Here is a 26,323-nt window from a genome sequence, read left to right on the forward strand (position 1 = left end):
CTAGGATTTGTTTCGCCATGAATTTATTCAAGACTTTTGCTGAATTCAACCAAACCGAATCCTTTGCGTGCAACAAAGCCAAGGTCTCGTTGACACGCCACTGAAAATCGATACTAATTTGGGATTCAACCCGACCAAGTTAATCACCGCTTAGTTTCGCCTCCTCGCCTTGCTAAATTGGCACACAAATCACCGGGCACGAGACAATTGTTTGATGATTTCTAAACCCACCCCGTACTAATTACAAGCTCTGACCGCCGCGTCACGTCCCCTTTTAACTACTAATGAGTTCATGTTCCACAGAGAGCACCCATTTGAAGGGGGGCTTTTTTTTTGTTTCCCAGCTATGACAAATGGTGCCAATTTTTCCCTCCACCAGTGCGCGCCAGCGACATTTTCCACCCCACCGTGATTAAGTAATCGGAAAGTTCCGTTTCCCATCGCGGTGGAAAAATTCCAGTCCATTACGAATTTTGACACACCGAAACTGTTGGCGATCAATCTGGAAAAACCTGCTGCCGCTCGAAAATTGTACAGCGGTGAGGTGGCCTTTTCTCAAGTTACTACAACTAATTAATTTGCCTGCCCGCGGGGATGGAATCGGCTTGATCGATTGGTTCGATTTTTCAGCGTGGAGCATCGCGCGTTTTCCCGCCAATTTATCTAAAAAACATCTGCTGCTGCTGCTGGCGGTGGCACCCTCCACCGGGCTTCATTTGATTGATGGGCTGGCGATGGAAAAGGCAGATGGTTTCATCGATTTGATTAAATTCTCGAAATAGATTTGCAGGTGAACCGGAATTTTCCAATCAGCGCTTAACTGGTGATGTGAAATGTTGTAGTCAATTTGCAATGAACTACAAAAGCAGAATTACCACGACTTGTAATGTCGCAATCCAAAAATAGGCAATAATAAGAATTCTCTAGATTTTGCACTTTTTTTTTAAATATTTACGGTTTTAAATTCAACATTACGCCATTTTGAAATGTTAGTCTTGATTATTTATTTTTTTCAATATTGTTTTCGAATAGATCGGAAAATTTCACGAATGTTTCTGAATTAACATTGTGAATCTTTGCATGGCAATATCTCAGCAACTTAGGGTCGTATCAACAAAGTTCAAAATAGCAAACTATATATAATTTTCTCAGCAGAGCAATTCTCTACGAAATCGGTATTTTTTCTTCAATTTTAACTTTTGTATTTTTTTTTATCCGACTGAAACTTTTTTGGTGCCTTCGGTATGCCCAAAGAAGCCATTTTGCATCATTAGTTTGTCCATATAATATACCATACAAATTTGGCAGCTGGCCATACAAAAATGATGTATGAAAATTCAAAAATCTGTATCTTTTGAAGGGATTTTTTGATCAATTTGGTGTCTTCGGCAAAGTTGTAGGTATGGATACGGACTACACTGGAAAAAAATAAGACACGGTAAAAAAAATTGCTGATTTTTTTATTAAACTTTTTATCACTAAAACTTCATTTGCAAAAAAACACTATTTTTTTTTTATTTTTTTTTACATGTTTTAGAGGACATAAAATGCCAACATTTCAGAAATTTCCAGGTTGTGCAAAAAATCATTGACCGAGTTATGAATTTTTTAATCAATACTGATTTTTTCAAAAAATCGGAATTTTGGTCGCAAAAATTATTCAACTTCATTTTTCGATGTAAAATCAAATTTGCAATCAAAAAGTACAGCAGTGAAATTTTGATAAAGTGCACCGTTTTCAAGTTAAATCCATATTTAAGTGACTTTTTTGAAAATAGTCGCAGTTTTTCATGTTTTAAAATGAGTGCACATGTTTGCCCAATTTTGAAAAAAATATTTTTGAAAAGCTGAGAAAATTTTCTATATTTTGCTTCTTCGGACTTTGTGCAAAGGTTTAAAAACAGGAAAATTGATATTTTCTAAGTCTCAACCAAACAGCCCACCATTTTTCAATGTCGATATCTCAGCAACTAATGGTCCGATTTTCAATGTTGAAATATGAAACATTTGTGAAATTTTCCGATCTTTTCAAAAACAATATTTTCAAAATTTTCAAATCAAGACTAACATTTCAAAAAGGCCAAACATTCAATATTACGCCCCTTTAAAATGTTAGTCTTGATTTGAAAATTTTGCAAATATTGTTTTCAAAAAGATCGAAAAATTTCACAAGTGTTTCATATTTTAACAATGAAAATCGGACCATTAGATGCTGAGATATTCAAATTGAAAAATGGTGGGCTGTTTTTGTGAGAAAAAAACATCTAAAACATATAAAAAAATTAAAAATAGTGTTTTCTTTGTAAATCGAGTTTTCGTGATAAAAAGTTAAATAAAAAAAAATCTCCAATTTTTTTTTACAGTGTATTATTTTTTTCCGGTGTAGTCCGTATCCATTCCTACAACTTTGCCGAAGACACCAAATCGATCAAAAACTTCCTTCAAAAGATACAGATCTTTGAATTTTCATTCATCATTTTTGTATGGACAGCTGCCAAATTTGTATGGTATATTATATGGACAAACTAATGATGCAAAATGGATTCTTTGGGCATACCGAAGGCTCCAACAAAGATTCAGTCGGATTAAAAAATACAAAAATTAAAATTGAAGAAAAAAGACCGATTTCGTAGAGAATTACTCATGTCAATCGATTCCCCACGAAATTTTATGTGAAAAAATGACTTTTGACGAAATTTATTGGAAATTGTTTTTTTCATAAAAAAAACATCAAATTTCCTGGGTTCACCCCAGGTTTCTTGGAGTAAAAAGAGGTTTGGATGCTCTCCCATTCAATCCTTTTGACCCCAAGGTTAGAGCAAAAACTTGCAACAGAATTTACAAAAAAACCTTTTTTTCAAATTTTGTAGCATAATTCATCAATTTGCCAAATTTACTCTAAATCTTGTTCTACTGGCTTTAAATGTGTATCAATCTTGACACAAAAAATAACGTTTCAATACTTTTTAAGCTTTTTATTGATAGCCATTTTGCGTAATTTTTTTTTATAAAATAATTGTTATAGATTTAATTTCATTATTAGTTACCTTTTACTGTTGGTCTCCTAATTTTTCAAATTAAAAAATAATACAAAATTAAAAATAACAGTAGAGCTAAAAAATTTTAAAATGTTTTGTAGTTTAAACAAGTAAAACAAAAATCAGAGTAAAAATCACAGAAAAGTGCTGAAATCAAACCGTGTCTTACGCGTTTCTCGCAAACACTTCACGTTCGATGGTGCAGCATTGCTCACGTCCAGGCCCACGTCGAATTGCAAACATGACACGGCACCAGAGCCGCTTCAATAAAACCTGTGAACCCAGGTGCACGTACAGCAATCTAACGACGAGTCCAATAGTAAACGGGGGAAAAAATGTCAGCATGAATTCAGCAGGCGGGAAGCATCCTTAAATGACGTGCAAACATAATTTGTAAAAAGATTTCTGTACATTTTTAATTTTTAACGCAAAAATGCGTGGGACCGATCGATTTTTTTTTGTGAAAAGATTTATAAAATTTGATTTTTAAAATAAAAAAACTACGTTGTTCATGGAGGTTTTTAGCTGGTCCTGCTAGGATGAAGGTGGTTGCACTCGCAGCGCAAACAAATGACACAATGATGAGAAATATTTGCATTTTTCAGTTTTCAGACTTTTCAGACTGCCTTTTCGATGTTTCATTCGATATCTAGATAGTGCCATGTTTTTTTTTTTTCAATTCATAAAAGAGTGTTCAAAAACTTATGGATTTAATCTTTTCAAAAAAGAAATAATGGCAAAGTTTTTACCTTCCACAGATTTTATTTTTTGAAATAAATTATATTTCGACGCTGTCGTGCCATTTTGTCGCACGTCACTTTTTGACGTTCCGAGAAAAACGCGTTTTAATGTTTGATCTTGAATAAACAATGTAAACAATAACAAACAAGTTTTGTGTGGTTGATATTCTGTGAATTGCCCCAAAGTTTGGTTGACTTTGATTGCCGGAGTCCAGAGTTGTGATTACAAATGTTTACGATTGTCGGGCTTGTACGTGTGTCAAACGCATTCAGACCTGAAATCCCTTTGGCCAGTTGTCGTATTCACAGCAATGTTTAGAATGTGTCAAGATAGCACGACAAGATTGAAACTTCTTTAATATGATAAGTGACAAAAATGCGTTTTTTTCAATATCTCATGATTGAAATCGAATTTTGAGGATCTGTGAAGGTATACAAGTCAGGCATTGTGGGCTGCACAAAATGGCGTTCTAAACTCATTTTTTTGGGTGAGTTTCCAAAAGTATTTGTATTTGTAAACAAATGCATTTTTTTACAAACGTCAAACCTAGAATAGCATTTCAACCAGCAAAATTCTGCCAAGTGATCGAATGTTTTAAAAAACCAAACCTTTTCATTATTTTTTTGTCCATGTATCGGCGCTTCCGTCACTTTGACAAATAAGTGTATGCACTGAAAGCGGTTTAAAATCACGAAATTCAAATTAGTTTGCGCCAGCAGCCAGTGTGATGATCTGACTGATGGTGATTTGCGGTGTTTCGCCGACGGAATGCGTCTTTTTTTCTGTCACATGCGACCAGTTGCAGTGCACTGGATCTGTAGGTTTTTGGTATTCAAAAGCTGCCTCGAGTGTCTTTTGTCCAACTTGCTGGGGGAGTCGGATGGCTGATGGCAATAAAGAGTCTGGAATGTTTTGGGTGAAATCGTTTGACATGAAGCTGTTTGGTCCTTTGGAAACTTGATTGCGATTTTGGGGTGGATTTGAACAACTTCAAATAAAAAAAATGAAATATTGAAAATAGTTTCTTAATTCAGAGAACCCGGCATTCAAGCTGCACTTAATGAATCAATTATGCTGAGATTGTTCAAACGCAGATCATGCAATCCATGTAACGAATCGCACCATGGACTTGCACCAAACGACTCGATTCATGCCAGAGTGGAGAATTCTGCAGCTCGTGCCTCTCCACTGATTCTGCCACTCACGTGGAGGTCCAGAGTGAGCTCATGGCATACAAATGTGGCGCCTGAAGGAATGCAGATTTTTTTTTTCATTCACCATCAAGGCAAGAATGGGTTGCAATTTTAAATTTGAAGTTCTGCCCACCTCGAAGCCAGTGCACTAGTTTGTAACGAAAGGGGTTCCTTTTTTTCGGAGCAGCCTTTTGATCCACGGCGAGTGCAATCTCATCAAAATGTGCAACGAATGGTGTGTACTTGGACAACCTACAGCTACAGGTTTATAGGTTAGGACGATCCGTTCAACAACACGAGCACTCGTTGTAAAGGTCAGTGCGTGCTTCCCGTAGAAGAGGCCCTCGCACAAACAAGCCATCCAAATTCCTTGCTGTAGGACGTTCTACTACTGCAAAAAAAGGGATTGATCCACCTAGTATAGAGATTTTTTTACAACTAGAGAAAAGTTACAGGGAATCTTAAACATCGTCCAAGAGTAAGGAACAGTCTAGATGTGAATATTTCTTTTTTTTTGCATAAAACTCTCGTGCCTTCCCCGGAGGACGTGAATGGCATACATTTCAGATCTTGGAAGAGTTGAGAATCCACTGCTTCTTTTTTACCTTAGAACGGTGAACAAATACGATGTTGATTGTGGTCTGAGAAAAAAAAAACAGAAAAGAATGTGTACTAAATCGTTGAAAGTAGGACAAATCGTCGCCGTCGTGCTAACTTGTCGCACGTGCATTTTGGGCCAAATTGAGATTCACCTTTTGACCTTCACAAATCCCCAAAATTCGATTTCAATCCTGAAATAATCATTAAAAACCGAACAACCTGAACAGTGATGCAAATGCGACAACTGGCCAAAGGGATTTCACGTCTGAACGCGTTTGACACACGTACAAGACCGACCATGGTAAACATTTGTAATCATAACTCTGGACTCCGGTAACCAAAGTCAACCAAACTTTTGGACAATACACAGAATGGTCAACCAAGCAAAACGTGTTTGTTATTGTTTCCATTGCGTGCTCTAGTTTTTGATTATTCAAGGTCAAACATTAAAACGCGTTTTTCTCGGAACGTCGAAATGGCGGGTACAACAAGATAGCACGACAGCGTCGAAATGTTGTGCGTTAACTTGCTCGTGATCGTGAATTGTGGTTTTTACTCTCACAGAAATTAGCATAAATTTTCCGTGACAGTAATATTCGTAGTTTAGATCGAAAAATCAAAAAAAATACCTTATCGATGTTTTATGTAACCTCACCAGGACAATTTTGTAAATTAATTTCCACTAATCAAAAAAAAATCAAATTATTCGCTCTACAGCATTGCCTTGGCGTTCCCGATTACGGGATTCCTACTCGAAACTAGGTGTCCGAAGGCTTGATTGTTGAGGCAATTGCAAACCTCTTTTTACACCTAAGCTTCCATCCACCCCGGGATTCGAACTGACGACCTTTGGATTGAGAGTCCAACTGCCTACCAGCGACTCCACCGGGACAGGACCCAGGGAGACGACTCCTACACCTGGACTGAGCTATCGACCTAACCTCTAGGTTAGACCGGGGCCAACATTTACTTCCCCATCCGACGGAAGGCGTGATCAGACAAATCTCGTCTCAAAATTTGACACCGGGACCTTCTGGGATCGAACCCAGGCCGACTGGGTGAGAGGCAATCACGCTTACCCCTACACCACGGTCCCGGCAATTTCCACTAATATCAGTACTATATTTTTTATCGGTAAATCTTGGGAATTTCTTGTTTGAGTAAGGTGCAAATAAAATGTTGAAAACGTTTGATTGTAGGTTGTTGTTAAAACTCCTTTGTTTAATACTCTTTAAACGAAGAACTAAAACCCGTGTATTTACATGGAAACAACAACATTGAAATTTTATGATAACGTTTAAAAAATCATGTTCAGTATAAGCGACGAAAACTCGAGGTTTTTTTTGCCTTCCTCACTTTACTGAGGAAAGGCTATAAAATCACTCGAAAAATAAACTTCTCAATTAGACCTCCTAGACCCACCTTCAAGTATACCTATTGACTCAGAATCGAATTCTGAGCAAATGTCTGTGTGTGTGGTGGGATGTTGATCAAAAAATTGTCACTCGATTGTCTCGACATTGGCTGAACCGATTTTGTCCGTTTTGGCGTCATTTGATCCGTCTTGGGGTCCCATAAGTCGCTATTGAAAATTATGCAGTTTAGTTAAGTACTTCAAAAGTTATGCTAAAAAACGATTTTATCAAAAGTCCGGAAGATTGTAAAAAGGGTGGTTTTTGTAAGAAAACCCGTCATGCTATACATTTTCAGAAAGGTATTTAAAAGACCTTTCCAACGCATCCAAGACATTAAAGATCTGACAAATCTATCAAAAGTTATAAGCACTTAAGTGTTATTTACGCACTTTTTGGATGCCGGATCTCAGATATGTTGATGAAAACGTTGTCCGGATCTCCCATGCGACCTATCGTTGGATAAGTATTCAAAAAAGCTTTCCAATGCGTCCAAAACATTGAAAATCTGACATCCCTATCAAAAGTTATAAGCACTTAAGTGTTATTAACGCACTTTTTCGAGGCCGGATCTCAGATATTTTGATGAAAATGCTGTCCGGATCTCTCATGCGACCTATCGTTGGATAGGTATTCAAAAAAGCTTTCCAATGCGTCCAAAACATTGAAGAACTGACAACCCTAACAAAAGTTATAAGCACTTAAGTGTTATTTACACCGAAAATCCAAATAACACAGATCTGTGTAAAATTTGACACAGATCACTCAAAACCTGGAATACACAGAATCTGTGCAAAAGCCTTGTACACAGAACTGTGTACAACCGTGTCAAATCTGTGTAAAATTTTACACAGATTCTGGGTAAAATATTACACAGATTCTGGGTAAAATTTTGCACAGAATCCGGGTAAAAATTAAAAAAAAAATCGGAATCTAATTTTGATTTTTCAGGCCAATATAAGTAAAAATTATAATATCATTTATTAATTTTTGTTTTGGGTTTTATACATAAGTCAACATAAACTAAATATTTGACCACTCAGCGTAATACCCCGGCCCGGAAAAGCTGACAGTGTCCGTTTACTAGTGCTGTCTATGGAACTCTCCACTCGGAACCGGAACTGGGAAAATGGTTAGCGCGGGCTCGAGTTTCGGGGCTCTGAACTTCCGAGGTTCCGCAAAAGCACCACGTCGGAGGAATTCAATGTGTGTGAGACAACTTGAATAAAAATTGAGTTAGGTTAGGATTACCAAGCAAATATTTATTAGATACATTACCTTGAATCCAAATACGAGCACTGCTCCCCATGGGTTTGCGGTGCATATGATGATCAGTTTGTTGATAAGTCTATAAACATTGAAGTATTTTAATAATTTTCCAATATTTTGATCACGAGGAAAAACTTACAAAAATTTGCTGCAAGAGCGACGCCATCTTTGCTTTTCTTTTTTACCCAGATTTGAAAGGAAAGCTGATCGGAAATCTGTGTAACTTTTTACCCAGATCTGTGTTATAAAACTACACAGTTTTGACAGCTAGAACATGTTCTACAATCTGTGTAATTTTTTTACACAGATCTGTGTTATCTGGAATTTGCGTGTACGCACTTTTTGCATTTTGGATAGCAATCTTTAAATGTGAGGAAGGCGCCAACCACCTAAAGGTGGATTAAGTAACGTTTTTTTTAAATAGTAATTAGAGTTTTTATACTACACAGAAAAAAATATTCCTGTAAATTTACATTATTTATTATGTACCAAAAGGTATCATGATAAATGATGTATATTTACATTAGGTTCATTGGAAATTTACATTAGATTCATTGGAAATTTACATTAGTTTTGAAAATTTACATTAGTTTTGGAATTTACATTACTTTTGGAATTTACATTAGTTCAAATCAACTAATTCTGATTGGCCAATGGGAATGAGAAGCTCGACTTGGAATGCAGTAGGCAGGGCTGCGGAGTCGGGTCATATTTCAAACGACTCCGACTCCGACTCCGACTCCGGCTTTCTCAGATTAGCCGACTCCGACTCCGACTCCGGCTCCGGCTTTCAACAAATAGTGGCTCCGACTCCGACTCCGACTCCGACCTACCAACTCTAGCCGACTCCGACTCCAGCTCCAGCTTTCAACAAATGGTTGGCTCCGACTCCGACTCCGACTCCACATATTTTTAAATGTTTCAAAAGTTAGTTAACTATTAGTTTATTTAGTTAATTATTTTTAATACATTGATAAATAGGATTATTTAAATACTCTCTAAGCGTCATGTTTTCTCAAGAAAAATAAGTTAAGTAAAAGTAAAGTAAAGTAAATAAACGGGAAAAAAAGTTTCTAGGTTACAAATTGTATACGTTATGGAAACAGAAATCAAAAAATATCTTCAGTTTTAGAGGCATTTTGAGAAGAACAGTTTTGTAAGTAAACTTGGATTTATTTGCTTAACCTCAATTTTGAAAAAAAAATTTCAAAGCTAATAAATTTAAATATGAAATGGTTATTTTTGAATGCATAACTGAAAGAAACCTGGCCTTAATGATCTACTGAACGATAAAATTCAATTTGCTAACTTTCAGGCTGACATTTGTAAGAAACACAGTGACAGGCGGGTGTACCCCATTTGGCATAATGGACATTTGGCATAATTGGTCCAAGACATCAGGGACGTTTGGCATAATGGACATTTGGCATAATGGACGTTTGGCATAACTCGTTCCAAAACAATCAAGGACGTTTGGCATAATGGACATTTGGCATAATGGACGTTGGGCATAATTATTACAAGATTATTTTTGTTTTATTTTTCCCCAATAGTAAATAGTTTCCTTTTTGAATAATTCACAATAAATCTCTTTAATGAAATTTTGATATTTTTATTGAAAATTTTGCTTAAAAAGGAAATATCTCTTGTTAGCTTTACATTTTTCCACAATCAATATAATTAGCAATGATTTTTTTTAAATAAAATTTTCTCCTCTTTTATATGAAATTCAACTCAAAGATGAAAAAACCTCTTCAAATCTTTGACAATTGAGCTGTTATAATGTAATTTTCCCTTCTTTTGATCATAATTTAACTTGAAGAAGGAAAAATCTCTAAATAAATTCACATGTTTCCCTTATTTTTTTTTTTCGAATTCAATCTAAATAACCCAGAACTGGACAGCACTCGTCCGACAAGAGAGTAGCGGTAAGATTTACAGACACAGAGAACACAGTTGTAGATGACCGAGAAAATTATGCCATCGAGTCCATTTCAAGGAAAAGTTCATCCATCAAAACAAAATGTTAAGTCTACGGGAATCGAACCAGGGACCTTTAATAGAATAACTCAATGACTAAACAGCCTTGGCCACCACAGCTTGGTGACACAAGGGTAGTCAGATGTCGATTTATGGCTCTTGTTGCAGATTTACTGTTTTTATTAATTAATGAAATTGATTGTTTCGCAGGTGTGAGTTGGTAACATTATTCTATCGAGTTTAGCATTGAGCTCTCTATAAATGTTGATGGAACTATAATCTCAACCCTGTATTTTGGGTGAAGGGATGTCGATTAAGCCTTTCTTTAAATATTTTGCAATAATGTTTTTTTTATGCAATTTTCCCATCTTTTTTATATGTAACTAGAAGAAGGGAGATTCTCTTACAGATGTTCTCTTTAAACATTTCTATCATTTTTGCACATTTTTTGTCTGTTGCTTTATTTTTTGCAATAAAGTTGTTTATACAATTTCCCTTCTTGTATTTAGTCAAAACTTATCTTAAAGAAGTGACAATTGTTAAAAAAATAATTTCTAACTAAAAAGATTTTTTGAATAGAGGTAGGTGAAAAACATTAAAATAATGCTATTTTCAAACATTTAAAGAGTGGGAAAATGTGAATCTTTAAAGAAACTTTTCCTACTATAAGTTTATTTTATATACAAGAAGGGAACAAACTCAATTGTCAAATATTCCAAAAGTATTTTTTTAGAGATTTTCCCTTCTAAAAGTTGAATTTAAAATAAAAGAAGGGAAAGTTTCATATCTTCATAACTCATTTGTAACATATTTAAAGAAAAAAAATGCACATCCCTAATTTAGGTTGAATATTAAAGAAGGTAAAATTGCATTAAAAAAAAATGCAAAATATTGACCAAAATACACAAAGTGAGCATCTTTTGAGAGATTATGCTTTATTTTCGTTTAAAAAAAAGGCGAGAAAAATGTTTTAAAAATCTTAATTGCATTTCTTTAAAGAAGAGCAAAATGTACATACATTCTTTTGGTTGAATTCAAAAAAGGAGGGAAAACAGTATAAAATCTTTATTGCAAAATATTTAAAGACTGGCAAAACTTACATCTCTTTGTTTATTGAATTTAAAATAAAAGAAGGAAAAATTTAATACAAAAAATTAGCTGCAAAGTATTTCAATTGGAGAAAAATCATTATATAGACTCTTTCCAAAAAAAAAAAAAAAAAAAATATGAAAAAAATGCATTTAAAGCTTTATTAAGAAATATTCCAAAAAGTGGAAATATCACATAAAAAAAATCTTTTAAAGTAAAATTATCTGTTTAGAAAATAGGAAAAAAGCTATAACTTATTATTCTTTACAAAAAATAAATACTAATTTAACAAAACAAAAATTGCTACAATAATTATGCCAAACGTCCATTATGCCAAACGTCCATTATGCCAAACGTCCATTATGCCAAACGTCCATTATGCCAAACGTCCATTATGCCAAACGTCCTTGATGGTTTTTGAACGAGTTATGCCAAACGTCCATTATGCCAAATGTCCATTATGCCAAACGTCCTTCTTGAAAACCCGTTATGCCAAATGTCCATTATGCCAAATGGGGTACACCCGTGACAGGCACCTTGTTTTTTAAATGACAATTTTAAACGAAACATTTTTTTTTTGTTTTTTTTTAAGACGTACATAGACATCACGCCATGGCTGAAGGAGATTATTATTGCAAATCAAAGTATCTAAACAATTTCTTCGTGGAAAGGACACTTAAGATGTCCTTTTCAAATATCTGTGACATGGAAAATATTTTACCCTGGAAATTTTAAATTTATTTTAATTTTTAAAATTTTATATACTTTGAAAAGGAGGTTCACGATACTTCGTGAAACCTAAAACGAAGCATTATGAATGATCTTGCCTCTCCATCAAAATATATGAAAAATCATAAAATATAACAAAAAACAAATATCCACAAGTTAAATATTTTCTAGGTCACAAATATTTAATTTTTTTTAAAACACATTGGTTTGCAATGATTATCACCTTCCGTCATATTGGCGTGGGACATACAGTATGAGAAAATTCGTACCAGTTAATAATATATTTATTTAATTTTTTTATAATATTTGAAAAATAAATTAAAATCCTATATTTTGTTCTATACATTTTTTTATTAGTTTTATTTTTACTGAATTCTTGAGATTTGTTCAACGATAATTTGCAACAATATTAAAATAGTTTACCTAAAATCAACATCAACAATCAATGATTATTTCAAAATTTGTTGCAACTTCTTTTGATATTTTTTGATAGTTTCAATTATTTTAAATGCAACACTTTGATTTTCTTTGCCCACACCCAAACGGCGGTCGCATGATTGTGATGCATGGCGGCATGAAAGTATATCAGAATCTGCATGTAAACTGTCCTCATGCATTTTTTTCGATAGATGGGTATGACATTTTTGCCCGTTACCGACAATTATCGACAATACCGACGGCTTTTTGGTTGTATTTCACGAAAAAAAAAACCTTATCAGAACGAGTATTGAGCATCCAACTTTTTGGTTATTAATCCGACACGCTACCACCGCGCCATGGACGCTAGATGAAAATTGAGTGGAAGAGCACCAACATATGCTTCTCTTTGGAGTGTTGCTCAGGGATGGGCCAGCATAGGGACGTGGCGTTACATCGTGCTGCCATCTGGTTTTTTTAAGCGCAAGAGTGGAAAAGTGCTGAGTCATCGTCTAAAAATAGACGGCGTCCTATCTCGCCCAGCAAAATGAAGTCGATAAAGTAGTCGGTTTCGATGAGAAAAAGTGGAAAACGTGGTCTAAAAATAGCGACGCCATCCCCCTATTATATGTGTTGGTGAGAACTGCAGATCGCTGAAATGTTTACACGCGGGCAAAAATGATCTACGGGCTTGCTGCAAAAAATGTTATAAAATGTGACATTTTCTGCAGCAAATCCACTGTTGCAGATTTTGAGATATATTTTTCCTTTGGGTGTGATTATAGTGGAATAACACAATTAGAGCTTTTCAATCACAATAAAAAGCTTCAAAAACATAATGGCATCTGAAAAATCAATGAAAAATATAAGATATTTTTTAAATTAAGCTGTTCTGTAGGAAATACTGAACAATAAAAAACATAATTTTTTGTTGAATTTAAGATAACTCCGGCTCCGACTCCGACTCCGAGTTATCAGAAATCTTCGGCTCCGACTCCGACTCCGACTCCAGCTCTTAAAATTTAGCCGACTCCGGCTCCGACTCCGACTCCAGCTGTTCGAGTTTTGACGACTCCGACTCCGACTCCGACTCCAGGTCCCCAAAAAGACCCGACTCCACCGACTCCGGCTCCGACTCCGACTCCGACTCCACAGCCCTGGCAGTAGGAAAAGGGTGTGGCCTATGTTCTATTTTAAAATGATTGAAGCGGGCAGCAAAAGGAAATTCGGATTTTAAAAAGTTGTTTCACAGGTAGGGGACGCTTTCTCGTCGACGGCCAAGTGGAATAACGCTGGACTGGAATCGAACGGACGACGGGTAGGATGTTCGGTGTAACTGCTGCTACCCGCTGCCGACTGAGCCATCTTCGCATTTTATAAACGAGCGGCTAAAGCATCAACTTGTTCAGGTCGAGGCTCAGGCAGTGGGCAAACAAAATATGAGAGCGATAGAAAGAGAACCAAATATTACTATTTTTAGTTCGGGTAGTTTTGAAGTCAACGTTTGGCAGAAATACATTGGATATATGATTTACATTAAATAGGAATTTACAGGAAGCCGAACACGGGTAGAAATTCATCAGATTTGAGTTTCCATGCTCAACGTTTCCATTAGATTCATGATTTACATTAGATTTAGATTTACATTGGAGTAATTTCCATGACTTTATACTCTTTACATCATATTTCAACATTACATTGAGTGAGTTTACATAAGAAACAGTAATTACGTGCTGTGTAAATTTACATATTTTTTTCTGTGTAAGTGTAGTAAACATTTCTAAGCTTGGCTGGCAACTGGCAAATATAATAAGAATTGTATTTTATCGAAACAAAAACTTTGAATAAGTTAGAGATTTAAAACCTACTCAGAGAAAGAGAGAGAGAGTTCTAATTCTGCTGTTCTAATTATAACTTTGACTGCTTTTTGCTAAAATTTTCGGTATTTCAAGTAAAAAGAAGTATGCAGTAATTTTTTAGTGTCCCAGAATATGCCTATACTCATTTTTTTTTTTTTTTTTCAATTTAAATGATGATGGTGCCATTCTATAGCAGAAAACGTGAAAAACAACCAAAAAATGAAGAAAAAAAAAATTAAAAAAAACATGGCAAATTTAAAAAAGCAAAATGAAACGATAATTGCAAATTGAAATACAAAAAATATAACATAAAATACATAAAACACACAGAAAAAAATATTTCTGTAAATTTACATTATTTATCATGTACCAAAAGGTATCATGATAAATGATGTATATTTACATTAGGTTCATTGGCAATTTACATTAGATTCATTGGAAATTTACATTAGTTTTGAAAATTTACATTAGTTTTGGAATTTACATTAGTTTTGGAATTTACATTAGTTTTGAAATTTACATTAGTTCAAACCAACTAATTCTGATTGGCCAATGGGAATGAGAAGCTCGACTTGGATTGCAGTAGGAAAAGGGTGTGGCCTATGTTCTATTTTAAAATGTGTGAAGCGGGCAGCAAAAGGAAATTATGATTTTAAAAAGTTGTTTCACAGGTAGGGGACGCTTTCTCGTCGACGGCCAAGTGGAATAACGCTGGACTGGAATCGAACGGACGACGGGTAGAATGTTCGGTGTTACTGCTGCTACCCGCTGCCGACTGAGCCATTTTCGCATTTTATAAACGAGCGGCTAAAGCATCAACTTGTTCAGGGCGAGGCTCAGGCAGTGGGCCAGCGAAGTATGAGAGCGATAGAAAGAGAACCAAATATAATTATTTTTAGTTCGGGTAGTTTTGAAGTCAACGTTTGGCAGAAATACATTGGATATATGATTTACATTAAATAGGAATTTACAGGAAGCCGAACTCGGGTAGAAATTCATCAGATTTGAGTTTCCATGCTCAACGTTTCCATTAGATTCATGATTTACATTAGATTTAGATTTACATTGGAGTAATTTCCAGGACTTTTTACTCTTCACATCATATTTCAACATTACATTGAGTGAGTTTACATAAGAAAAACAGTGTTTACGTGCTGTGTAAGTTTACATATTTTTTTCTGTGCAAGCGAAATAAAGTTTTCGTAAAAAGTTGATCTTTTGACCTCCATAACACGGGTAATTTTCAAAACCTTCGAAAAAAACTTTAGCAATGGAGGGTTGAAAATCGGCATATTTTACCGAAAAAACTTCTAAATCTTAATAATTTAACTTTGTGACTTGAAGTTGAATTCCCTAAAAGTTTTCTTATTTTCTAATTATTTTTATATATTCAAGGAGGCTAAAAAAACATCTATTGAGACAAAGTGTGTGAACAAACAAAAAACTGTGTAAGGAGATATCATTTTTTTTAGAAAATATCGAAAACCGGTACAAAAAAAATATTAAAAATTATGTTTTACAGCAAAATTTCAATCGATAATTATTTCACAACATTTTGATAACATTTTCCGTATTTAAGTTTACTTTTAGTTAAAGTTACTTTCAGTTATAAATTGGTTTAAAAAACTCGTTTTGAAACATTTTTTTAGAGCTAAGAAAATTGCCCGCATTTTTGCTCTGAAACTTTTAAAATCTGGCTGTTCGTTTTGAGCAGTGTTGCGTTCCTCACGCACTCACGCGTTCGTGAGCGCTCACTTTTCGCTCATTCGTGAGGAGGAGCGCTGCGCGAGCTAGCTCACGTTTGCCCGCGCTCACGTTTGCTCCGATTTTTTCAGCTCGTGTTTGCTCCACGCTCGCGCTCGCGCTCATATTTTGCTCACGGAGCGCTCATTTTGGACGTGTCGCTAATCATTTAACGTTTTTGAGAAAGTTTTTTTTTTCAATTCTAGATGGATTTTTTGCTTAAGGTGCAGTAGGGCTGAGGAAATATGACTTTGTGAACAAATTTTATGATATATGAATTGGAATAGCTTATTTTAATCAACCATGTTTTAAAATAAAAGGTTAGATTCGCAAGGGTTAAATCATTTTTTAAACATACAGTTGAATATATAAATATTTTAGAATTTAAAGGTCTTATTGAAGCAGAGTGGTGAGGGGGGAGGGGTATAGACGCCTAAATAAAAGGTGATAAGAAACGGATGATCATTTCTTAAGGTTAGTCTTTATTTGGCAGACATTTCAGAAAATAGGGTAACATTTTTGAAACAGTTCTATTTTTAAATATTAGCCTCAAAATTGCTAATGGTTGAAATAACCCTTTTGACTCAAATCAAATAAATTTGCAATATTTTTCACCACAGAAAGGTTAGCTCTTCTTCCAACAAGTAGATTTTATTCAACACTTCCGCAACCGAACCTCTGAAAATATTCAATTACAAGTTATATATGATTTTTTAACATGAATGATTGTAACTGTTAAAAAGATTATTTAAAAAAATTAAAAAATACACATTTAAATTGTCATTTTTTTGTACATAACAACAATACAATATGGTCCAATATGGATTTGATTTGTGAACAAACAGTGCATCTCTTCACGTCAATGAATGTTTACATTATGAATTTAGTGTTTTGTTAATTGTTCGAAAAATGTCTAGATTTTAAATAGAACGTAAATTACGGTTCGCTGACCAAATCCATTTCATTGCTTACTATTGTTTGTTCGACCACTTTCTTGTTTGTTTTTGCTGCCTGTGCTGAGATAGTTCTGGAAACTTCGTTTCAAACAGGCAGATGCTTCAACAGGAAAAAACAACTACCTACTTTGGCTCACCAGCTCACGTGAGCGCAGAACGCTCCGGTGAGCGTGAGCGAGCACGAGCTACCTGTTAAAAACTCACGCTCCAGCTGGAGCGAGCAAGCCTTCCGTGAGCACTCGCTCATTCGCAACCCTGGTTTTGAGATACAGGCTTATAAAGAATTTGAGTTGATGAAAATAACACTCTCTAAGAGTCTCTTAAAAAAACATTAATTTTTTAATAAAAAATGCGTAATTTAGGAATAATTTATTTTGTCTTTAAAAGATAAGTAAAAATAAGATTTTTTTTCGGCGTATATAATTTTTGTGAAAAGACTTATTTATAATCTACAACTTCGCCGAAGACACCAAATCGATCAGAGCAATTCTCTAAGATTTCGGTCATTCGATTTTTTTGGTATTTTTAATCCTTCAGAAACATTTATGGTGCCTTCGGTATGCCCAAAGAAGCCATTTTGCATCATTAGTTTGCCCATATAATTGTCCATGCAAACTTGGCAGCTGTCCAAAAAGGATGTATGAATATTCAAAAAACTGTATCTTTTGAAGGAATTTGTTGGTTGATTAAGTGTCTTCGGCAAAGTTGTAGATATGGACAAGGACTAAACTGAAAAAAAATACACGGCAAAATTTTTGTAGTGATTTTTAATTTCATATTTCGTCATTAAAATTTGATTTGCGAAAAACACATTTTTTATTTTTTTTATTTTCTGATTTGTTCTAGGGGACATCAAACGCCAACTTTTTAGAAATTTCCAGAATGTGCAAAACATATTTAAACGAGTTATGAATTTTTCAATCAAACCCGATTTTTTCAAAAAAAATCAAAATATCGGTCGCAAAAATTGTTCAACCTAATTTTCGATGTTAAATCACATTTGCAATCCAGTAATGATATTGTGATAAAGTGCACCGTTTTCAATTTTTAGCCATTCTAACGTTTTTTTTTGAAAATATTCGCAGTTATTTATTTCAAAAAATAGTGCCGAGGTTTGCCCAATTTTGACAGAAATATTTTTGAGAAACTGAGAAAATTATTTTAATTACGCTTTTATGAACTTTGTTGATACGACCTTTAGATGCTGAGATAGTGCCATGCAAAGATTTAGAAAACAGAAAAATTGATGTTTTATATGTCTCACTCAAACAACCCACCATTTTCTAATGTCGATATCGCAGCAACTTATGGTCCGATTTTCAATGTTATAAAATGAAACATCCGTGAAATTTTCTTTTTCCGATCTTTTCGAAAAAAAATATTTTAAATTTTGTGAAATCAAGACTAACATTTCAAAAGGGCATTATATTGAATGTTTGGCATTTTTGAAATGTTAGTCATGATTTAAAAAAAATATTGTTTTCGATGGACAGCTTTTTTGACGGTGGAGTTCACAGTCCTAATTTCAAGGAATTTCTTTTTTTAGTTTGTTGTAAAAGACAAAATCACAACATTTAAAAAACTACTGACTCCACTGTCGAGAAAGACTAATGATTCCCGGACCATGGTCTACCCGGTGACATGATAGCTCCGAGTATCCAAAAGTGCATTACTGTTTGCGCAAATTGAGAACGAGGGCGATTCTCAAAACCAGTAACAAAAAAAAAAACTACGCCACGAAATCCACAATCCATCTTCCGGTCCGCTTTCGGTGCCCGGTTGCCGGGACTAAACTAATATTAACTCGAGACTCGAGAGTTGCTGGAAAAATACCTTCCGGCCAAAAGGGATGTAATTCCTCGTATGGTGGAGCGCTTACCCAAACCGGAGCTTTTGCTCGCGCACTGTTGAAGGGTCAATAAATTGGATTAAGTGCCGGAGCACTTTCCGTCATAATGATATTAGCTGGGGATCGATACATTATCTGGACGGACACGTCTTCTCTCCTTGAGGATGGTTTATTGGAGAAACACAACCGCAAGCGTGGTGGAATGGTGGAAAAAGTTCAGAGCTAATTACCTTTTTGGAAAAAAGGGATTTTTGGTGATGTATTTTTTTAAAGCAATCCTTAAAAAAAATTTGTTTAAAAAAAAATTAAGACGCTGACTATAACCCACCGTGCAACCTAAGAAAATCCACCCTCCGAGAAAAGCTTGTCCGGTTAATTAATGAATATTGGCAAAGTTTTCATCATCGGGATCGAGATGATACCTTATTCATGCGCGGGGCCACCAGGAAAAACTCCAAAAGCACAGCGAAGATTGGTCCAAAAATTAATCTCACCACATCTCAAACCTGGAGATTCCGGACTGGGATAAACGAGGTAAGCAGCTGCAAACTGACAGCCTCGGCAATCGGCTTGGACGGGCAACTTCCGGATGGGGAGGGAGAGGGCGAAGTCGAAGTCAATTAATCTTGGTACGGACCTCACCATTCAGCCGGAGATGGATTAAGTCCTCAGAGATGGGCCACAAGTTGGTGAAGCTAATGGCCAAGTAGGTTCAATTGAAAACATTCGTAAGTTAGTTTGGGGGAAAACGTTGGCGAAATGGTCAAGTCTTACGAAAGTTTGTTAATTTAAGAAATAAATTGGCTTCAAGGAGTCATGATCAGAATTCACAAAAGTTAGTTAATAATAATTTTCATCGGAAAAGCAATTAGTGTCAACGTGTGGGCAATCGAGCTGACTGCATTTGACACACTCACACACGTGTGCAATTCCAATACCAGTACATCTGCAACTAATCGAACCTTTCGTACCGGGAAATGCTCCTATCGACACCGATTCACCCACGACCCGTCACATTCAGCCCAAGCGGAAAGGGGGCAACCTTGGCTGGGAGGAAGAAAGCAAAACGTGACGAAAATGTGCGACCGGTATTACATTGCTGGTTGATAAGTTTCAAACAGATTTTTTTTTTAATTGTTTTTTTTTTTATTTTATTTAATAATAATAATAATAATAAAGTTCTACTGAATAACTTCTCTGCTGAGCAATTAACAAACCATTTTTTAATCAATCTATTTTTTTATTATGTCCAAGACAAGAGCTTGAAAAACATAATGTTTGAAAGCACATAAAACGTTTGCATTAAAAAATAGCTCATTTAAATATTTACAAAAAAAAACCATGTGTAAAAGAATTTTTGTATTTTTTAAACCGGTTGAAACTTTTTTGGTGCCTTCGGTTTGCCCAAAAAAGCCATATGGCATCATTAGTTTGTCCATATAATTTTCCATACAAATTTGGCAGCTATCCATACAAAAATTATGTATGAAAATTAAAAAATCTGTATCTTTTGAAGGAATTTTTTTGATCGATTTGGTGTCTTCGGCAAAGTTGTAGGTATGGATATGGACTACACTGAAAAAAAAGATTCACGATTAATTTTTTTTGTTGGTGATTTTTAATTTCACTTTTTGTCACTAGAACTTGATTTGCAAAAAAAAACTTTTTTATATGTTTTAGGGGACATCAAATAACAACTTTTCAGAAATTTCCCGAATGTGCAAAAAATCTTTGACCGAGTTATGAATTTTTGAATCAATACAGATTTAAAAAAATCGAAATATTGGTCGCAAAAAAATTTTCAACTTCATTTTTCGATGTAAAATTAAATTTGAAATCAAAAAGTACTTGAGTAAGTTTTGATAAAGTTCGCCGTTTTCAAGTTATACCCATTTTTAGGTAACTTGTTTGCAGTGTTGGAATTCGAGCGAGAAGAAGGAAAGCATTTCTAGCTCGCGAACGAGGGAGAAAACTTGTAGTACTTATCTCTTTTCGCTCGCACTCGCATTTTCGTTCGCGTTCTCGCTCTCACCGCGAGCGCTGTGTTGTTTTTTGTTTGTTTCTAACACGTTCAACTTCTCGCGAACGGGCAATTCTGGCTCGCGAGAAAGCCCGTTTGCGAGCGGAGGAGAGCACGGGCAATCGGTGAGTTTCTGCCGGCAGCTCGAGACTCGGGGCGAGAACTCGAGAGAGAAGATTTTTTTCTCGCGAAAATACCAACACTGCTTTTTTGAAAATAGTTGCAGTTTTTCATTTTTTTAAATTAGTCCACATTTGAAAAAAATATTTTTGATGAGCTGAGAAAATTCTCTTTATTTTGCTTTTTGAACTTTGTTGATACGACCTAGAATATTGTCATGAACTTTGTTGATACGACCTAGAATATTGTCATGCAAAGGTTAAAAAACAGGAAAATTGATGTTTTCCAAGTCTCACCCAAACAACCCACCATTTTTCTAATGTCGATATCTCAGTAAGTAATGGTAAAATTTTCAATGTTCAAATATGAAACAATCGTGAAATTTTCCGATCTCTTCGAAAATTTTTTTTTCAAAATTTTTAAATCATGACTAACAATTCAAAAGGGCATAATATTGAATGTTTGGTCCTTTTGAAGTGTTGGTCTTGATTCATAAAAATTGAAAAAAAATAATTTCGAAGAGATCGGAAAATTTCACGAATGTTTTTATATTTTAACATCGTAAATCGGACCATCAGTTGCTGAAATATCGACATTAGAAAATGGTGAGTTTTTTTTTAGTGAGACTTAGAAAACATCAATTTTCCTGTTTTTAAACCTTTGCATGGTAACATCTCAGCAACTTAGGGTCGTTTCAACAAAGTTCGAAAAAGCAAAATATAAAGAATTTTTTCTGCTTTTCAAAAATATGTTTTTCAAAAGTGAGCAAACATGTGCACTAATTTTAAAAAATGAAAAACTGTGACTATTTTCAAAAAAGTCACCTAAAAATGGATTTAACTTGAAAACGGAGCACTTCATGAAAATTTCACTTAAATACTTTTTGATTGAAACTTGATTATACATCGTAAAATGAAAAATTTTTGCGACCTTTATTTCGATTTTTTGAAAACATCAGTATTGATTCACAAATTCATAACTCGCTCAAAGATTTTTTGCACAACCTGGAAATTTCTGAAAAGTTGACTTGATAACCTCTAAAACATATCAAAAAATAAAAAAAATAATTAAAATAGTGTTTTTTTGCAAATCAAATTTTAGTGACAAAAGGTTAAATAAAAAATCATTATTTTTTTACCGTATATCATTTTTTTCCAGTGTAGTCCGTATCCATACCTATAACTTTGCTGAAGACAACAAATCGATCAAAAAATAACTTCAAAAGATACAGATTTTTGAATTTTCATACATTATTTTTGTATGGCCAGCTGCCAAATTTGTATGGAAAAATATATGGTCAAACTAATGATGCAAAATGGCTTCTTTGGGCATACCGAAGGCACCAAAAAAGTTTCAGTCGGATTAAAAAATACAAAAATAAAATCGAATGACCGAAATTTGAGAGAACTGCTCTTTTGTCACTAAAACTAGGTGTGCGAGAAATACTATTTTTATTTTTAATTTTCTGATACATTTTAGTGGACATCAAACGCCAACTTTTAAGAAATTTCCAGAACGGGCAATAACTCTTTGACCGAGTTATGATTTTTTTTTTTGCATTTTTGCATCTAATGTCCCAACTCTTCCAGCCTATTCCAAATCAAGTTGGATAGAAAATTCATCCAGAAAACTCGGCAAAGCAAACAAACACCGGATTCCGGCTTCTCGTATATATAGATAGGGTACTGCAAAGTGCAAGCCCAGAAGCACCGAGAGTGTGCAGTGCCCGTCAGCTCCATAATGGGAAATTATTTATTTTACTGCACATACACCCTATAAGTGTTCATCGGTGTGTCGAAGAAACGTCTTCTCGGCAAAGTAAACCTCCACTCTAAAGTGGTCCAGCAGCAGGAGGAGTGCACCCAGGACAAGTGTGTCCGGAATTGGCAATCGACTGGAAGAGACGGAGACCAAGGGGTCCGCTCGAAGTCGTGTTCCGAAGAAAGTTTGGAGTTGACTTTCAACTGGTGGGGGGGGGGGGGAAGGGTGTCGAGTTGAACGGCAAATCTTGTTCGATCCGGGGCAGGACCTCACACCCTGGACTTGTGTGAGAGTTTGTGTTCTTCTTGATTTCGGACGAATGTTGTTGCTGTGTGAGGGAAGAGGGAAAGTTTCCGATTGTTTAGCTTGCTCTCGACGATTGACTGTGATTGGAACATTCGGGAGTGTAGAAGGGCGGTTATTGGAACGGGGTATCGATTGTAGACCAGACCTCATTGTTCTCTTTCTGTGTTGATGATAGTCGTCAGATTCCGAAATTGCTGACATTTTCTCTTGGGAATTGATCATTCATTTCAAGCTTATACTCAACTTCACAAAAATTCTTTATTTTGAATGATCTCAATTTCATGGTTAAATTTTTCGAGAATACTTAATTTTTTACTATTCGCAATATAGAAATCAAACAAAGCCAAACATTGAATGAATTTTCAGTTTTGTTTTGAAAAACCCTTGAATTTTCACAAAATATCGTAATTCTTTGAAAATACAGTCCACACTTGATTATCCGGTGTTTGGATTATCCGAAGATTTGTTTGTGTGTTTATAAAATCGGATCTTGAACAAAATTAAAATGTTCGTATAATTTCATTTTCTAGCTTTTAGTATCAAATTCGAATTCTGTGTCCCCATTTAAGTCTAATTTGATTGGTCAATTGCCCTTAAAATTACCAAATAAATTTTTTGTGGTATCCGAAGCGATATTTTCCAAGGCTTTCGGATAGTCTAGTCTGGACTGTATTCAAATTTCATTAATTTGCAATATAAATAACGCCATGCTTCGAATTCCCGGAAGCTTTGAAATCAGGACAACTCATCTTGTATTATCAATTTTGCAAATTTTGAAAATTTTAGTGTTTTCGAAAAGTACGGCATTTTGTGAAAGTTTTAGTCTTCAAATTTCAATTTTTGTATTTTTTAATCCGACTGAAACTTTTTTGGTGCCTTCGGTATGCCCAAAGAAGCCATTTTGCATCATTAGTTTGTCCATATAATTTTTCATACAAATTTGACAGCTGTTCGTACAAAAATGATACATGAAAATAAAAAAAAAATCTGTATCTTTTAATGGAATTTTTTGATCGATTTGGTGCCTTGGGCAAAGTTGTAGGTATGGTTATGGACTATACTGAAAAAAATGACACACAGTAAAAAAAAATTTTATGATTTTTTATTTAACTTTTTGTTATTAAAACTTGATTGGCAAAAACACACTATTTTTATTTTTATTTTTTCATTTTCTGATATGTTTTAGAGGACATCAAATTAAAGAGGAAATCAACATTTCAGAAATTTCCAGGCAAAACATCTTTGATCGATTTTCAGGTGACTTTTTTGAAAAAAGTCGCAGATTTTTAATTTTTGAATTAGTGCACATGTTTGCCCACTTTAAAAAAAAAATATTTATGAAAAGCTGAGAAAATTCTCTATATTTTGCTTTTTTGAACTTTGTTGATACGACCATTAGTTGCTGAGATATTGCCATGCAATGGTTTAAAAACAGGAAAATTGATGTTTTCTAAGTCTCACCCAAACAACCCACCATTTTCTAATGTCGATATCTCAGCAAGTAATGGTCCGATTTACAATGTTAAAACATGAAACATTCTTAAAATTTTCCGATCTCAACGAAAAAATAATTTCAAAAAAAAAATAAATCAAAACTAACATTTTAAAAAAATCAGAACATTCAATATTACGCCCTTTTTGAATGTTCTTCTTGGTTTAAAAAAATTAAAATTTTTTTTTTTTGAAAAGATCGAAAAATATTACTCAGCTTTTTAAAATTATCTTTTTCAAAAGTGGGCAAACATGTGCACTAATTTAAAAAATTGAAAAACTGCGACTCTTTTCAAAAAAGTCACCAAAAAATGAATTTTACTTGAAAACGGTGCACTTAATCAAAATTTCGCTTAAGAACTTTTTGATTACAAATTTGATTTTACATTGAAAAATGAAGATGGGAAAACCAATATTTCGATTTTTTTTTAAATCAGTTTTGATTACAAAATTCATAACTCGGTCAAAAATTTTTTGCACAACCTGGAAATTTCAGATAAATTGGCATTTGATGTCCCCTAAAACATATCAAAAAATAAACAAAATTCAAAATAGTATTATTTTGCAAATTAAGTTTAAGTGACAAAAAGTTAAATTAAAAATCACAAAAAAAATATTATCGCGTATCATTTTTTTCAGTGTAGCCTGTATCCATACCCACAACTTTGCGAAGACACCAAATCGATCAAAAAAATCCTTCAAAAGATACAGTTTTTTGAATTTTCATACATCATTTTTGTATGGACAGCTGCCAAATTTGTATGGAAAATTATATGGACAAACTAATGATGCAAAATGGCTTCTTTGGGCACATCGAAGGTACCAAAAAAGTTTCAGCTGGATTAAAATATACAAAAAAAATCGAATGACGAACTGCTCCTTTTCCGAAAAAAAAACTCTAATAATGAGAAAAGAATACAAAATTTCACTTCGTTTGACAAATTGGAATACTTTCAAAAAAAAAATTGTGAACAATTTAGCATTAAAAAAAATAATTCTAATAAAGTGAAAAATCAAACATAATTTCGCTTTGTTTAACATCCATATTGCAATTTTTTGAAATTACGATTCTTTGTGACTTTTTTTAGCAACAGTGACTGGCCTCGATTTGAAAAATCGCCAAAAATCCATTTTTCGACCAATTTTTGATCTTTAAACTGCATTAGAAAGAAGAACTCTTGTAATTTTTCGAAAAATTTTGGGTTGGAAGTTTAACTTGTTTTACGTGACTCTGCCATTGTTTTCAAAAATATCATTTTTTAGGGGTAAACTTTGGCTGTGTTTTTTACTAACATTTCCTATATTTAAAGTAAAACGTAGTATGCAGTATTTTTTCTAGTATCCAAGATTATGCCTCTACGCATTTTTTTACAATTTAAATGATATTTTATAGCAGAAAACGCGAAAAACAGGCACAAAATTGAAAAAGTGAATGAAAAAAATGAACATAACAGATAGGTAAAATGTAATGATAGGAGGTGGTAGAATACTACCGAAAACAAACATAAACCAAACAAGATAAATGCAAATTAAAATAATAAAAATGAAATAAGAAAAACATAAAACAAGAGAAGTGAAGTTTTTCGTGGAATAAAAGTTGCTCAAAATGACCTCCTAAACAAGGGAAAAATTAATTTTTAAAGTTTATGTCAGTAAACTGTGAACGATTTCAATTAAGCTTTAAGAATGATGAAGATAAATAAATTTGTTCTCAGAAAAAAAAACCATCGACAAAATCTTGACCAAACAA

The 26,323-nt window shown here is 34.2% G+C and overlaps 1 protein-coding gene across 5 annotated transcripts in view; it reads left to right on the forward strand.

Annotated features, from left to right (window-relative positions):
- LOC6045170 (furin-like protease 1) overlaps window positions 1-26,323 on the forward strand; it is a 454,649-nt gene that overhangs the window by 149,152 nt on the left and 279,174 nt on the right. The gene's annotated exons all lie outside the window — the stretch shown is intronic.

This window comes from Culex quinquefasciatus, chromosome 3 (assembly GCF_015732765.1).
Source record: "Culex quinquefasciatus strain JHB chromosome 3, VPISU_Cqui_1.0_pri_paternal, whole genome shotgun sequence".
Taxonomy (NCBI): Eukaryota; Metazoa; Arthropoda; class Insecta; order Diptera; family Culicidae; genus Culex; species Culex quinquefasciatus.